Source organism: Lissotriton vulgaris, chromosome 11 (genome assembly GCF_964263255.1).
Source record: "Lissotriton vulgaris chromosome 11, aLisVul1.2, whole genome shotgun sequence".
NCBI lineage: Eukaryota > Metazoa > Chordata > Amphibia > Caudata > Salamandridae > Lissotriton > Lissotriton vulgaris.
The window spans coordinates 653,790,439-653,806,540 of NC_141699.1; the positions used below are offsets into that span (position 1 = coordinate 653,790,439).

The window sequence follows — 16,102 nt, forward strand, 5'->3', positions numbered from 1 at the left end:
GAAGGGGCATATTATCGACAAAAAGGCAATACATTACCGCCACTTTTATCGCCAGTAACTGCCGATAAAGCGGAGATAATGGGCTTCATAATAGGCCCTTGTAAATTCCCGTAGCAGCCCAGGTTCTACTATTAACATGGGCTGCTATGGCAATTCGCGAGGTTTTGAACCAGACGCTTCAGTGCGTTATTGTAAATGCAAGTGGTAATTCTGCTATCATTTGTCTTTGTTTTCGATTAGATTCCCATGTGTTGTTTAACCTTTTTTTCTTAAGTTTGTTAATATTTGGGCTTGTTTGAGATTTTGTGGAGTATGATTGGGAATTTTTGAATGTTATGTGTTGATTAAAATTTTAAATATTGGAGTACTTACCTATCATGTCAGAAGACCAAACGTTCGCTTATAGCGAAGACCATATTAAGAAACTATTGAGCAATCCTCCTTCATTTGGTTTAGCCACTCTCAGCAGTACCACACAGATCAATAACGAATCAGACAAACTCACTCGGTTAAAGAAAAAGCAAATACGTACTGATTTACATGGCCACTATCTTCTCCAGCATCTCAGGGCAGGAACCATCCCGTCAGGATTGATTGTTAAGAATATACCGGTCATCTTTACCAAGGATACTATCTACAAAAAGGGCTTTAGCTTCATTGAGACCAAGTGTAGTCGCGATCTTATGGTCTTGACTATTGAAACAGCGCAAAGTCTATCCAAAACGCAATTGGAAGAAATCTAACCCGTTAATTCAAGACTCAAAAATTCTACTTGAAACGGTTGAAAAATACATCTTGGAGTTTAAAGATTATACAGTACAGCAAAAAGAAAACAACTTTGAAAGAGAGAAACGCAACTTTTCTTTTGACAAAGCTTATCCTTATCTCCAACAGGATTTTTACTCACGCCCTGAGGCAAAACGGTTCCTCCCAGACAAAAAAGGGAGATCACGGACTAAGTATTTAACTTTTTCAGACACCTCTTCATCAGGAGGCAGCAACTCAGACCAAGGCAATTACCGTCCCTTATACACACGACGGGGGGGGGGGCTTTCAACCCAACTATCCAAAACAGTATCAACAGAATTATCAACAAAACATTCCCCAACAACAGCAGCCAACTTTTTTAGCACAGGGCCAGCCAAAAGCCCGAGGAAAAACGCGATACCAACAACCATGGGAAATGTCCACGAGGAGACAGAATTACAAAAATTTGAGAAATCATCGATCTACAATCTTTCAAATAAACTCCTCACATCAACAGAAATAAGTGTCCTGGAAAAAGGATTAAGCTTTGTACCAACTAAACCAACGGATTTCGTTAGATTGAAATTAGAATTTATAGAATTCTGTAGGAAGATTCGACTAATTACATTCTTCTCGAACAAAGAAAAGATGTCCCAAACCGAAACCACAGGACTAAGAAATAAATCAAGTTTTTGCCCACCAGCCTACAAAGTGCCAAAAGAGGTAATCAGTTTTGAAAAAACAATACTATCTGCGATCGCGGACCAAGAAAAGAAGAAAAGGGGCTTTGTCAAACCTAATCTAACTAAAGCACAAACAGAAGCACTGTATACACTAAAAAATGATGATAACATCATAGTTAAACAAGCCGATAAAGGCGGTTCCATAGTGATCTGGAAAACAACTGAATATATAGCGGAAGCTACCAGACAGCTAATGGATAAAGAATGCTATCGAAAAATCAACAAAGACCCAACGTTGGAACTCCAAAGAGAATTATTCAATATCTTGAATAAGGGATTTGAACAAGGTTTCCTTGGGAAAAATGAGTTCAACTATCTACAAAATAAACACCCACGAATACCTTTGTTTTATGTACTACCCAAAGTACACAAAGATGAGAAAGCACCTCCTGGAAGACCAATCATTTCTGGTTGTGAATCATTATTTGAACCTGTTTCAAAATGTATTGATTCCTTCCTTAAGCCCTTTACAATAACTGTGAAATCCTTCCTTCAAGACACCACCGATTTTTTAACTAAACTTGACAAGTTGCCATTCACTGAGAACCAAGATCTCCTGGTCAGCATGGACATCGTGTCATTATGCACACAAATCCCTCAGGATCAGGCTCTGGAGGTTTTGGAAATCTTTCTGAATAAGAGAGAGCGACCAGTGAAAATACCAACAGAATTTATCCTGGAATTAGCCAAAATGACATTGACAAAAAACTATTTCAAATTCAAAGATGAATTCTTCTTCCAAATTAAAGGAGTCGCTATGGGCTGTCCATTTGCCCCAGAATTGGCAATATTGCTTATGAGTCAATACGAGGATACATTCATCTACAACAACAACCAGTTCAAACATTGGGTAGGCGGATGGATCCGCTTTATAGATGATATATTCTTAACGTGGACCGGCACTGCAGAACAACTTTCAGTGTTCCACGATTGGTTGAATAACAGGATGAAAGACATCAAGTTTAGTATTCAATCTTCAAAAAACAGACTTTCCTTTCTAGACGTTGAGGTCTATTGCTCTAATGGCGAATTGGTTACTACTCTCTTTAGGAAAAAATCAGACCGCAACAAAGCCTTACATTACTCGAGTAATCACCCGAGGAGTCTGAAACAGAATTTGCCCATTGGACAATTCCTTCGCATTCGAAGGAATTGTTCTTTCAAGGACGAATATATGAACCATGCTAATGTACTAAAAGAGAGACTATTGGATCGAGGCTACCCTTCAAAGCTCTTAAAGCAAGCCATCAAAAGAGCGTGGTGGACACCAAGAGAAGAGCTGTTAAAGAAGAAAGAAAAGAAAAGTCAAACTCGAACAGTGTGTGTATCTACCTTCTGTCCCTCATCCAATTTTTTAAAAAAAAGTCATCCATCAAAACTGGCATCTGCTTAAAGAATTATCACCCAGATTCATCAATGTCCTGATTTGCGAGTCCTTAATAGCGATTATTAAGGAATCGCTATTAAGGACTTGCAAATCGGGATTCATGTAGAAATCGCAAAATAAATTGCGATTCCTACAGCCTCCTTATTTGCGATGAGCAAATTGCTAATCGCAAATAAGGATTGACTCCCCATTCATTCCTATGGGCCAAGGCCCATAGGAATTAATGGGGAGTCAATCCTTGGCCCATAGGAATGAATGGGGATTCAATCCTTATTTGCGATTAGTAATTTGCTAATCGCAAATAAGGATGTGATTTCAAGGGTGCCAGGGGTGTCCAAAGGACACCCTGTAGCACCCCTGAAATGTCAATGTAGACTGATGTTGCGCACACACATGTCCAAAGGACATGTGTGTGTGTAACATACCACTTAGAAAAATGCACTAATGTGCATTTTTCTAAGTTTTCGCTATTTACCACGAAGTCAGACTTCGCGGTTAATAGCGTTAAAAAATAGCGAATTCGCAATTTTTTAGAGGTTCATGAATAGCATTTAAGGAATCTCTAATTGGGATTCCTTAAATGCGATCGCAATTTGAGAAATCGCAATTATTTGCGATTTTCCCAATTGCGAGTTCATGACCCATTGATGAATTCCAAATGCCATTTTTGCGGGTGCAAACGGCCGAATTTTGCGATGCGCACCGTTTGCGCTCGCAAAAATGCTTGATGAATCAAGCTGTAAATGTCCAGTTCACTGAATCGCCACTTTTTGCTTTCAAAAAGGATAAAAGTATCGCCAATCAGATAGTGCGAGCAGCAGTACATAAAACAAAGGTTCCCACATTACGGGATTATGTCAACCTCGCTCCAATTACAGGACATCGTAAATGCGGGACATGCCTGTGCTCTACAATTGAAGGAACTCTGTTTCAGCATGAAGGTAGATCATGGAAACACGACCATTTCACTAATTGTAAAACGCGCAATTCAGTATATGGAATTCTATGCCCATGTAACAAACTTTATATCGAGAAGACTAACCAGGAGACCAGACAACGAATCTCACAACACAAATCCAGGATAAAGAAAAAAGTGCTTACAGCCCTTTAGTCCAACACTGGATTGATGAAGCCCACGGAGAAAATGATCTGAGATGGACAATAATCTCTAAAGTTGAACCTGACCAGAGAGGCGGAGATTTGGAGGCCAAGTTACGACAGACAGAAGCATTGCTTATTCTTAAATGTAATACCGCAACAGCAGGCTTGAATGAAATGTCTGAATTATATAATCTGTAATTATGTGGGACCAACAAGCCAGCTCATTTAATTCTTTGCAATCTAACTTAGAAAACACCACTCTTGTGCAACTTGAATTGACCAGCACCATGTATTTGACATAGGCTTCATACATCTGCCAAACGGGAGACTTACACAACATCCTGTTTTTATAAAACCACGCAATACATCTTGCCTTTCCATTCCATTTAACTTCCTTAATAAACATTCTGATATAAACTACATATCCCAGCATCCAGTCGGAACGGAACTTAGTCCCTTCTTTAACCAGTGGACCCTAAAAACCTCACGGCGTTTTTCGGACAGAAGCAACGCCACAGGGAGACTCATTACCTACGACAAAAGGTAATTGCCGTTTGTTCGACTACGCGTTGCATTTGATTTGACCTTTTAGATTGAGGTATCGCGTAAGCATTTTTAGCGTCTCGTTTGTACGATAACCTGCGATAACCTCACTAGCAATGCACTCTGCGCAACTATCCCAATAATTTAGGAGCCAGCTAACCAGGGCGGATGCAGCCGCAGTGTTCTTCCACAGCAAGGACCTGCCTTTTTTTTTTAAAACAAAACCCAGCGATTTCACAAATTTATTGTAGTTTCTTCGACCACGCGTCATATTTGATGTGCCACTCCAGCATGAGGTAACGCGAAAGCATTCAGAACAACAATCAGCGATTACTTTACTAGCAAGGCACCCCGCGTAACCAAAAATCTAGGAGTCTGCCAAACAGGGCGGATGCAACCGCAATGTTCTTTTCAACTAGGACCTGCTTTTCCAAATCAAAAACCAGCCACCCCCCAAATCCCATTAGCGACCCACCTTGGACTTTGCTCGTTTAAAATAAAGACAGAATATGTAAGAAGTAGGTTTCACAACGCATTTTGTGTCGACTGAATATACCCAGTTTGTCATTCTTTGCAGAAATGATATAAATTGGACACCAAATGCCGGACTTAGCACAGCGTGATTATATCACAACTGCCCTCTGAGGCCATTCAAGAAGCGAGTTAGTGAGTATAAAACCCTTTGTGTTCTGATAAAAGCCACCCTTCATGGTCTTTACAAGCTGACAGATTGCTTTTCCCCTTTCCCCACAGCTGCTTGACAGAAAATACATCAGTAAAAGTTCAGGTATGATCTGAGTACGGTCTGGACTGAATGTTTGAGTTGAGTGCTGCCCGAGAACATGACTGATAGAATGGTTTAAAAATGTTGTTTTCCAGATTGATTGTCACACGGTCCTGAGGAGAATCCCACTACTCTTGGGGATTCAAAACGCGTCGACCTTTTTGACCTGTATTGTTTAGGCCAATCATTTGTATTATTGTTGAAGCTGTAAATTTCTGATGGTCTACTTGTTGATTGCTTTAAAACAAACCCTTCAATTCAGTTGAGTTGGTTCTAACTGCCATTTATAAATAGGATTAGCGCAGGGCCACGGCATTCCACACACTCCTGTCTTTTTGTATTCTTCTTTTGAGTTCCTTCACCTTGTGGTTTGACTGTACGTTTGTATGTAGCAGTTGTCTGAATTTTGAATCACAAATTATTTTTCTTGTATTTCTTTTTCACTTCTCTCACACTTTAAATACTTTCTTCTAAATGTTAGCATTAGAAGCTTTTTCTCCCTTTCCCATGTATTAATGTAAGATATTTTGGACTGAGTAATAAAGCCAAATATCTCGAATCCTCTTTGCTACAAATAAGAAAAAAAGTAAAAAGAAAAAAAAACACCAATGGTGTAATCAAAATAAAAAGATTTCATGAGATTTATTCTTTGACTGAAAGAGTGGTCTGTAGAAATGAGTGATTAATCACTCATATGTCTATCAAACTTTGAACTACTGGGCAGTACTGGCATCTATTTTGTTGACTATGGCAATTCACAACGGCATATAATAAAGACCATTATCGCCGCTTTATGGGCAGTCTCCTGCCGATAAAAGCGGCAATAATGTATCGCCTTATGTTGTTGATAATATAGCCAGAAACTCGTTTTATTAATTTAATTGTTTACTTGCCTACAATCATCCAGATTCCGTCCCCACCCTGCCCCTCCCCCGCCCCGCCTTTCCCACCGCAACTCCCTCCAGGGGCTGCGTCTGGGCTTGATAATACGCCCTTGTTAGTTCCCATAGAAGCCCATATTAACACCAGAACATGGGCTTCTATGGGAATTAACAAGGGCGTATTATCAAGACCATTTTCGCCGTTTTATCGGCACTTTCCTGCCCATAAAACAACGATAATTTTAACACTGGTCCTTGATAATATGCCCATCAGTGCCATATCATCAGTAAAGGGGCGATACATTATCGCCGCTTTTATCGGCAGAAAACTGCAGCTAAAGCGCCGATAATGGGCTTGATAATAGGCCCTTGTAAATTCCCAAAGCAGCACAAGTTCTAGTGTCAACATGAGCTTCTATGGCAATTCACAAGGATATATTATCAAGCCCATTATTGCCGCTTTATCAACAGTTTCCTGCCGATTAAAACAGCGATAATGGATCGCCTTTTCTTGATAATATGGCCCATTGCTCTTTTTTTGACCAGTAAACTTACCTACATATCATCAACCACCGGTGTTAAAATTATCACCATTTTATTGGCATTAAACTACCGATACAACGACGATAATGAGCTTGATAACACGGCCTTCTTATTTCCCATAGAAGCCCATATTAACAGAACATAGCCTTCTATGGGAATTTACCAGGACGTATTATCAAGCCCACCCTCCCAACATTAATAAAGAACCATAGGCCCTTGCAAATTCCCATAGCAGCCCAGGTTCTGATGTTAACCTGGGCTGCTATGGTTATTCAAAAGGGCCTATTATCAAGCCCCTTATCGCCGCTTTATCAGCAGTTTCCTGACGATAAAAGCGGCGATAATGTATCGCCTTTTGTTGATAATATGGCCCATTGCTCTTTTTTTTGACCAGTAAACTTAGGTGCATATTATCAAGGACAGGTTTTAAAATTATCACCGTTTTATTGACAAGAAAACGGCGATAATGAGCTTGATAATACGGCCTTGTTATTTCCCATAGAAGCCCATGTTAACACCAGAACATAGGCTTCTATGGCAATTTACAAGTACGTATTATCAAGCCCACCCTCCCAACAGTAATAAAAAACTCCAGGCAATGCAGGTACCCGGAGCTGGAAGGTCATTTTACATATCACTGCCCCAGAAATGTAGCGTTCCCTGCGACGTGTACGGGGAGAGAGACCCGAGGGGTTGTTGAGAATGCACCCTTATCTTCTGGCTCCCAGTGAGCCCTTGTTACATTCATAATAAATACATCTTTCATCTATTCTGGTGTCATCGATTACTTCCCACAACAGGGGTGCTGCTCACCGAGACTGAGGGGAGTAGGACCGTAACCCCTCGCATACTTCAAAATAAAACCAGAGGAGTACCGTTCCCCAGTGCTCAGGGCACCTTATAAGCCCCCATTATGCAGAAAAATTGCTCCCGTAATTTACCCCTCGGGACCTAATGAATAAAACCAACGCCTACCTTTTTTTTCACCTTTTCCACCACATACAAGTACTGCACGAGTACCCCCATTTTTCATTAAAAAAAAAGAAATTGAGCCTAAAGATCCATGTACCACCCCCTGACCAAGACTATAGGGTCAGAATGTTTCTATCCTGCCCCATTTCCTTATTTCTCAACTTTCTTTTACTGTTTTCTTGTGACTCTGCTCTCCCGACAAACAAGATGGCTGCCAGCATTTCCTGGTTTGGAGTATTGACAGCCAATCAGCATCCAGCTCCTGCTTGTAATTCTACGTATTTCCATATAAGCATATGTTCAAATTTGTTTTATTAGTTTCAATAAAAGATACAGGCATTACAGTGCACAATGAGATCTCCATATAGAAGTAGCATATGAGACAGACGAACACGTCTTCTCCACAGAGCAAGCAACAATCGTGATATATGGGCCAATACGTGGCACTGAAATATAAGCAGTGCTCGTTTAGCCTGTTAAGTAAACACAACCACAAGAACCAAAACCAAAGTACCCCCCTCCCCCCACCCTCACCAGTGCGCCGGATCCTCAGAAGAGTCATCGAGTCATGCACATTTCTTTCAGCGTGCACCCCCACCTGGCCTGTGGGAGTCATTCTGGGCCTCTGTCAGGCGTAATAAGCGGAGGTATCTAGGGCACGTGATTTCGTTGAATTCTTTCGAGAGAAGGGATAGAAGTGGTAGCCAGAGTTTGTGGAACGTTGCTGCTGAATGCGTAAGTGTGGCTTGGATGCGTTCCATACCCAGTGTAAACCATATTTTGTGTAGCCATCCCGTGTGTGTAGGTCTAGTGCTCGTCCCCCAGAGTGATAGGATGTGCTGAGATGCGGCCTGCATGGCAATACCCATCTGGCGCCCCCGTATAGATTTCAGGGGGAAGGTGAGTGTGTTTGGGAGACCCGGGAGAGTATAGGCCGGGAGTCTCGGGATTTCAATATCAAATGTGCTATCTATGTCGTCTAACACCGCTTTCCAGTAATCCTTAACTTCTCGGCAATCCCAAAATAGGTGAGTCATGGTACCTCTCTCCCCACAACCCCTCCAACAAAGTGCTCTACGGGTTGGATTCCCTCTGTTAAGCCTAACGGGGGTAATGTGCCAGTAAATGGCTAGTATCACCGCCGCCTCCCTACCTGCAGTGTTGCGTGTCGTGTGTTTGGCCCTATAGTAAATTGAGCGCCACTCCTGGGTCAACAGCATCCTCCCCAGCTCCGCCTCCCAGCGTTTCTGTCCCGCTGCGTGACATGCCTCAAGTGGGGGTGTAAGCATCTTGTAGAGTTTCGTAATAAGACCCTTGTCCAAATCTTTCGTCACTAGCCATTTTTCGAAGTCCGTCATACGTCTACCGACCAGTGGGGCATAGTCGGGGTATGTGAGCCAGTGTCTGAGCTGAAAATATTGGAAGAGTTGGGGCGAGACAACGCCATACCCCTGGGACAGGTCCGAGAGGGGAAGAAAACCCTGCAGATCGGAAAGGTGACCAGCCGTTCTGCAGCTAGTCCCTCGCTGCTGTAAAAAGGCGTGAGGATCAATGCCCAGCGGGAACTCAGGGTTATCCAAAAGAGGGGTGAGTGGGGAGGGGAAAGTTGTAAGGCCTCTTTTAACGGCGACCGTGCCCCAAACTCGCAAGATGGTGCGGGTGATGGGCGACTTCTGGAGGTATCGCGGCCTATGTTGCCGGCGGAGAAACGGTATCTTCCAAAGGGATGTCCGGGCCATAGCCCTATCCTGAAATAACCATCTCTTTTCCGATTCTGGTCTGAACCACTCCACTAAATAACGGAGCTGTGTTGCTTGAAAATATTGCTGGAGGTTAGGGATTCCCAGACCCCCCTCATCCATCCCCGGATACGCCAATTGTTTGTGTAAGCGTGGCCGTTTCCCCCCCCCCAAATAAACTGTTGAAAGGCAGCCTGTAGGTTTGCAATGGTACCGGCTAGAGGGATCACTGGAATAGTTTGAAAAATATATAAAATCTTGGGCAGGGCCGACATCTTAACCGCCGCGATCCGCCCTAACAGGGAGAGCGGTTGTTTGGACCAGCGTGTCAAGTCTTTGCGGATCTGGGATGTGAGGTTTGCGTAATTGAGGGCGACTGTCGCCTCTGTGGATGGGGTAAGGGTGATGCCCAGGTACGGGAGCTGCGATCGTGTCTGCAGGTCCCCTCCATACTCAGGCGTGCCCAGAGGTGAACGGGCATTCTTGCCCAGTGGCAGAATCTGTGATTTTCCCCTGGTTATCCGGAAGCCGGACACCCCACCAAAGGATTCCACCTCCGCCAAGAACGCGGGTACTCCGCCGATCAAGCTCTCCGGCCAATCAAGAGCAGCTATGATATCGTCGGCATATAGGTCAATCACATGTGGTTCTCCTCCAAAGGTGATGCCTTGTATGTTCGGATTATCGCAGATCTTTTGTGCTAGTGGCTCAACATATAGAGCAAACAAAAGAGGCAAGAGGGGGCCTCGTACCGCGCTGAATTCGGAAGGGGCTAGAGTGCATGCCACCCAGGCGAACCCGCGCTCTGGGGTGGTGATAGCAGCTCACGATCCAAGATTGAAAGCGGTCCCCTATCCTGAAATGAGCCAAGACCCGCCGTAAGAAGGTCCAGTCGACCCGGTCAAACGCTTTCTCTGCGTCTATGGCTAGCAGGACCGAGTCTGACTGTTGGAAATGGGTCTTGTCCACCAGATGGAGAATTCATTTGGTGTTATCACTGCACTGCCAGCTTGGAACAAAGCCCAATTGGTCCAGTTCAATTATCCCAGGCAAGCACGGCCCAAGGCACGCAGCCAGCACGCCCATAAAGAGCTTCAGATCTAAGGTAAGTAAGGAGATGGGGCGAAACGCCGAGCAATGTGTACTTTCCTCGCCGGGTTTAGGCAACACCACAATCTCGGCCTCTAGCATGTCCGGAGGGATGGAGCCAGGACCGTGGAAGGAATTAAAAAGCCGGGTGTGGACCGGGGCGAGTAGCGGGCTAAAGGCTTTTTAAAAACCGGCGGAGTAACCATCTGGGCCCGGGGACTTGAGAGGTCGGAGACGGGATATAGCTGCCACCACCTCATCCAGACGAATGGGGGCCTCCAAGGCATCTGCACTCGCCGGGGAGAGCTCCGTGGTTGCCGCAGATTCCAGGTAGGTATCAACGTCCGTTTCCAGAGTAGCGTCGGCTCGGCATAATGAAGCATAGTAATCTCGAAATGCCTCTGCGATCTGCGCCTCCTCCATGATTTCATCACCATTCCCGTCACGTAGATCTTGAAACTTCGAGCGCTGCACCTTTGCCTTCAGCGTGCTAGCAAGTAGGCGGTCGGTCCTGTTTCCTCCCACGTAATAAGTATGGCGGAGGCGCAGGGCCGCAAACTCTGCCCTATCCGTGTCTAGTCCTGCCAATTGGGCCCTGACCACCTTCAATTGCTTCCAAACCCTGGGGGCTCCGGTGCGACTGTGAACTCTCTCTAGTTCAGATACCTGGGCGGTTAGGTCCTCGCTTTTCGCTTTACGGTCCCTGGCCTCCGCCACCGCTATTGCAATGAGTTCGCCGCGGGTCACAGATTTCAGGGCCCCCCACAGGGCTGAAACTGAAATCTCGGGAATATCATTAACGGCCAGGTAATCAGTAATACATTTGCAAAGTTGCTGAGTGACCTCTGGGCATTGCAGGAGGGTCTCACATAGTCTCCACCTTCCGGGGGGACACCCCATCCCGGGAACTGTGATTGCGAGCTCTACCGCATCATGGTCTGAAAGAGCCGCCGGCACAATGCATATGTCAGCCACTCTGGTAGCCATGTAGGAGGATCCAAGAAAGTGGTCTAGCCTAGCGTAAGTACGGTGTACATGGGAATAGAATGTGTATTGTGATGTCCCGGGATGTTTAGCCCTCCATAAGTCCACCAGCACCCTTTGTTGTAGCCAAGTCTTGCCCGACTGAGAGAGAGTGCCTGTATCCCCGTATCTGTGCCAAGACCTGTCCGTGTTAGTGTCCATCACCAAGTTGAGGTCTCCCCCTAAAAGCAAGAGGGGGTTTGGGGATCGAAGCGCCTCAGAGATCGCACCTTTTAATATGGACTCCTGCCCCGTGTTCGGTGAGTACAGGGAACCCACTGTCAGCTGTTGCCCACCTATCAGGAGGCTATAGGCTAGGAACCTGCCCTTAATCTCCCCCACTTTGTCTCTGATCTGTCCCTGGAAGCGCAGAGACACTAAAATTGCAACCCCGGCTTTTTTCTCCGGCAGAGAAGAGAAGAATTGTTGGGGAAAGCGCGGGACCGCATCCTGTGACAGTCCTTTGTGAGTAAATGAGTTTCTTGGAGTAAACAAATCTCAGCCCCCGAGTTTTCCAGATAGGAGAGCACCGCCCTTCGTTTGATAGGATTATTCAGGCCCTTCATGTTAAGGGTCAATACTTTCAGGGCAGTGTCCGTTATCTCAGAGTCAAGGGGTAGAGGGCGCTACGTGAGGTTAATGACAGCTCAATGCAGCGCATGTGAGTGCGCTGACCATTCCAGCACACTGCATCCCCCCGGCACACTGGTTCCCACCCCTAGCCCACCCCCAACCCCCTACCCAACTCCCAGACCCCCCGGCTGCCCCTCCCACCCTCAACCACGTCAACCGCCGGAACCCCCCTCTTGTCCTCCACCCACGCTCACCGTGACCCCAACTGAGAGCCCCTTTCCCTCCCCACCACCCACCTCCTCCTAAACTCCAACCCCCCCACCCACCTTCCTCCCTCCCTAACCCCAACCAGAAGCTCCCAAAAAAATGTCATAGTCCCAGGCCTATTAGTACACAGTTCAGGCCTGCGGTATCGTTACGTGGAGGAGTGTGAGGCAGTGGCGACCCCTTCGGCCCCCACCCATCCCCCCCCTGACCCGCTTGTTCCAGGTGCAAAGAAAACCCCCTTATGGTTGCTGCACTAGCCCATTGCCGCTGTGTCTTTGTGCACTTCCTGGACGGCTGCTGCTTGCACCTGCACCATCGTTCGTGGGTCCGGCTTGGGAGAAGCGGTGGGCGAGCGTCTGCTACCCACTCTATGCCAACCATCCTGCGAGGGTCTCGGTGATTTCTTCGCAATGACTGTAAAGGTGCATCATCCTTTCCAAAATCCTCGTCCAATTCAATGCCTAGTAGCTTACATGTGTCTCGCAGGGATCTGAACTGCTGCAGGGCTCCGTTCCACTTGAAAATGAGCCGGAAAGGGTGACCCCAGGAGTACGGAATCCCTTTGTCGCGCAGGAACTTTGTGGCTATTTGGAATGCTTTCCTCTTCTGCAAGGTGATGGCTGAGAGGTCTTGATATAGCGCTACCGGGTACTGGAGGGGTTGCTTCCGGCGCGCCTCTTGTAGGATCCGTTCCTTCAACGGAAAGTCAGGCAAAAAAGCTAGGATATCTGGTGGGGGGGCAGGTGCCTGGCGCGCCAGGCCCACTCTGTGCACCCTGTCAATACGTATGTCAAATTCTGCAGGTTCTCCTAGGATCTCCCGAAACAGTCCCTGTAAGAATTGGGCGACATTGTTCCCTTCTGTTTTGGACGGGATGCCACAGACTCGTATGTTGTTTCTTCGAGAGCGGTTCTTGAGGTCCTCTGTATGCGCCTGGAGGTCAACTTGCTGCTCACGCGGGCGGACGACCTCTTGTTGTAGCAGCTCCACCTCCTTGCTCCTGGTTTGATCTGCTTGCTCCACCGCCGCCACGCGTTCCCGTAGGCCATCCACATCTCTGCGCAATTCGCTGTACTCCCCAGCCATGTCCTGCTTTAGAGTTTGAAAATCTTCCCTCAGGGAGTTGAATAGGGTCTCTAAAATTATTTGGTAATGGGAGCCCGCCATCCTCTTGGCCCGGATTGTCCTTCGCTGTTGTCCGGTTGATGGGCTCTTCTCACCCTTAGGAGCACCCTTCACCAGCATGTCCGTGATGGTGCGATGGTTACCCCGGGCCCCCGTCGCCATGATGTGCCCAGTACCATTTCCTGGAGGGGCCGCAGCGATCCGGGGGGCAGGTGACAGCCTGTTCCTGTGGGGGTGTGCTCTCCAGGCACCGGCGAGACCAGGGCCCAAGGCCAGGCTCCACTCCAGGCAGGTATGTCTTCCGCCGCTGCGTCACTGGACTCCTGTAGGGCAAGCGCCGCAAGCGTGCACCGCAAGCTGCCTGAAGCGGTTCGTCCCCTTGCTGAGCTCACGAAGCCACTCGCAGGCTAAGTCCCGGCTCCGTCCACTCAGCCCTCCCCCAGCACCGTCAGGACGTTGTATTCCCGGGCCCCCAGGCGTAGTCACTTGGTGTTTGGCGGCGGCTCCCCTTCACCCCTGTATACCCGACAGTGCCCCAGGTTAGGCCGCTGGTGCCACTCCAGGTGTGTGTGTCGTCGTAGGCCCCGGGGTCCGGGAACCGGTCTGCGCGTGGATCTACAGTCGCAGGCTAGGTGCGCAGCGCCGTGCCCACGGGCTCGTCCCAGTTCCCGTAGGCTCACTGTCCCTCGTGTGTATCTAGGAGCGTGGACCGCCTCCCGGTGTCTCCAGCGTGTGTGCTTGTGCCCAGGAGCCAGGCCACAGAGCCGGGGGCTCGATTTTCACGCCGTCCAGTGCGGCGCGGTCTCTGCTTGTCGTCGGCCGCTGTTCTGTGGGGGCACTAGGCGCCGTCAGCATGGTTCTTCAGGCTCAGGCCAGGCGTGTGGCGCCGTGTCTCAGGGGTCAGTCCCAGTCGCTGTATACACACTGTCCCTTGTGTGTAGCTAGGAGTATGGACTGTCCCCGGTGTCTCCCGCGTCCGTGCTCCGGAGCCAGGCCTCAGAGAGGGGCTCGATTTTCACGCCATCCGGTGTGGCGCAGTCTCTGCACGCGACCGCTTGCCTTGCCTCTGGGTGCACCCACCAGGCTGCCAGGTCGTCCGCCGCTGCTCCGTGGGGGCACTTGGCGTCGTCAGTGCTCCGGGGGCCAGCCGCCGTCTGGTATGCTCTCCCGGCTGGCAGGAGGCGCAGATCACACCAGAGTCCCAGCCGCCATTTCACAGCGGTGGTCGGCGTGCTCCAGTACGTCTGCGACGGGGAGCCGCGTAGGGGCAGTTCCGCGGGCTCTCGTCGGCCACAAATGCAGGTGATGGGTGCCCCTGCTGTGCTGGGCATGAATGACGCTTATTTTGGGGGTATTAAGGGCGAATGAAGGGTCAGAACGGGGGCTCGGGCCGGGAGCTTCACAAACCTACGTCTGCCACGGTCGCCATCTTAGCCACACCCACGCTAAGCAACATTTTTTTTTAAAAAAAGGACCCAAGGGGTTGTTGAGAATGCACCCTTATCTTCTGGCTCCCTGTGGGCCCTTGTTACATTCATAATAAATACATCTTTCATCTATTCTGGTGTCATCAATTACTTCCCACTACAGGGGTGCCGCTCATCGAGACTGCGGGGAGTAGGACCGTAACCCCCCCGCATACTTCAAAATAAAACTAGAGGAGTGCCGTTCCCCAATGCTCTGGGCACCTTACAAGCCCCCATTATGCAGAAAAATTGCCCCCGTAATTTGCCCCCCTGGGACCTAATGAATAAAACAAACTTCTACTTTTTTTTCACCTTTTCCACTGCGTACAAGTACTGCACGAGTACCCCGCCATTTTTTATTTTAAAAAAAAATAAAAATTTAGCCTAAAGATCCATGTACCACCCCCTGACCAAGACTATAGGGTCAGAATGTTTCTACCATGCCCCCTTTCCCTATTTCTCAACTTTCTTTTACTGTTTTCTTGTGACTCTGCTCTCCCGACAAACAAGATGGCTGCCAACATTTCCTGGTTTGGAGTATTGACAGCCAATCAGCATCCAGCTCCTGCTCGTAATTCTACGTATTTCCATACGCGTACGCCGCGATTTTTCTTTAAAAAATAAAAAATACAAAATAGTGCCTAACATCGATATACGACCCCCTGAGCAAGCCTAGAGGGTCAGAAAGTCTCTAGCCTACCCCCTTCCCTTATTTCTCAACTTTGTTTTACTGTTCTCTTGTGACTTGGTTCTCGCGAGCCACAAGATGGCCGCCAACACTTCCTGGTTTCGAGTGTTGACAGACAGTTCACAGCCAATCAGCATGAAGCTCGCATTTGTAATTAAACAGATTTCCGTACGCGTGCTGAACTCCGTCTCTAGATATCGCTTTGATTTTACTTGCAATTTTCTCAGAAACTACTGAACGGATTTACACCATTTAACAAATAGCACAATTTGCAAACAGAACTCTACCTCTCAGCCAAATTTGGTGTAATTCCGTTCAGCAATTCAGGCTGTAGCCGCCCCTAAAGGTCCCTATGGAAAATTGCATAGGGAAAACACCTTTGGAACCCCCCTTTTTTCTCGGCCCTTGCTTTACAAATCACCCCGAAATTA

The 16,102-nt window shown here is 47.5% G+C and overlaps 1 protein-coding gene across 1 annotated transcript in view; it reads left to right on the plus strand.

The window, feature by feature from the left end:
• The window catches only part of LOC147683289 (uncharacterized), a 1,765,034-nt gene that overhangs the window by 1,402,563 nt on the left and 346,369 nt on the right, over positions 1-16,102 (plus strand). The gene's annotated exons all lie outside the window — the stretch shown is intronic.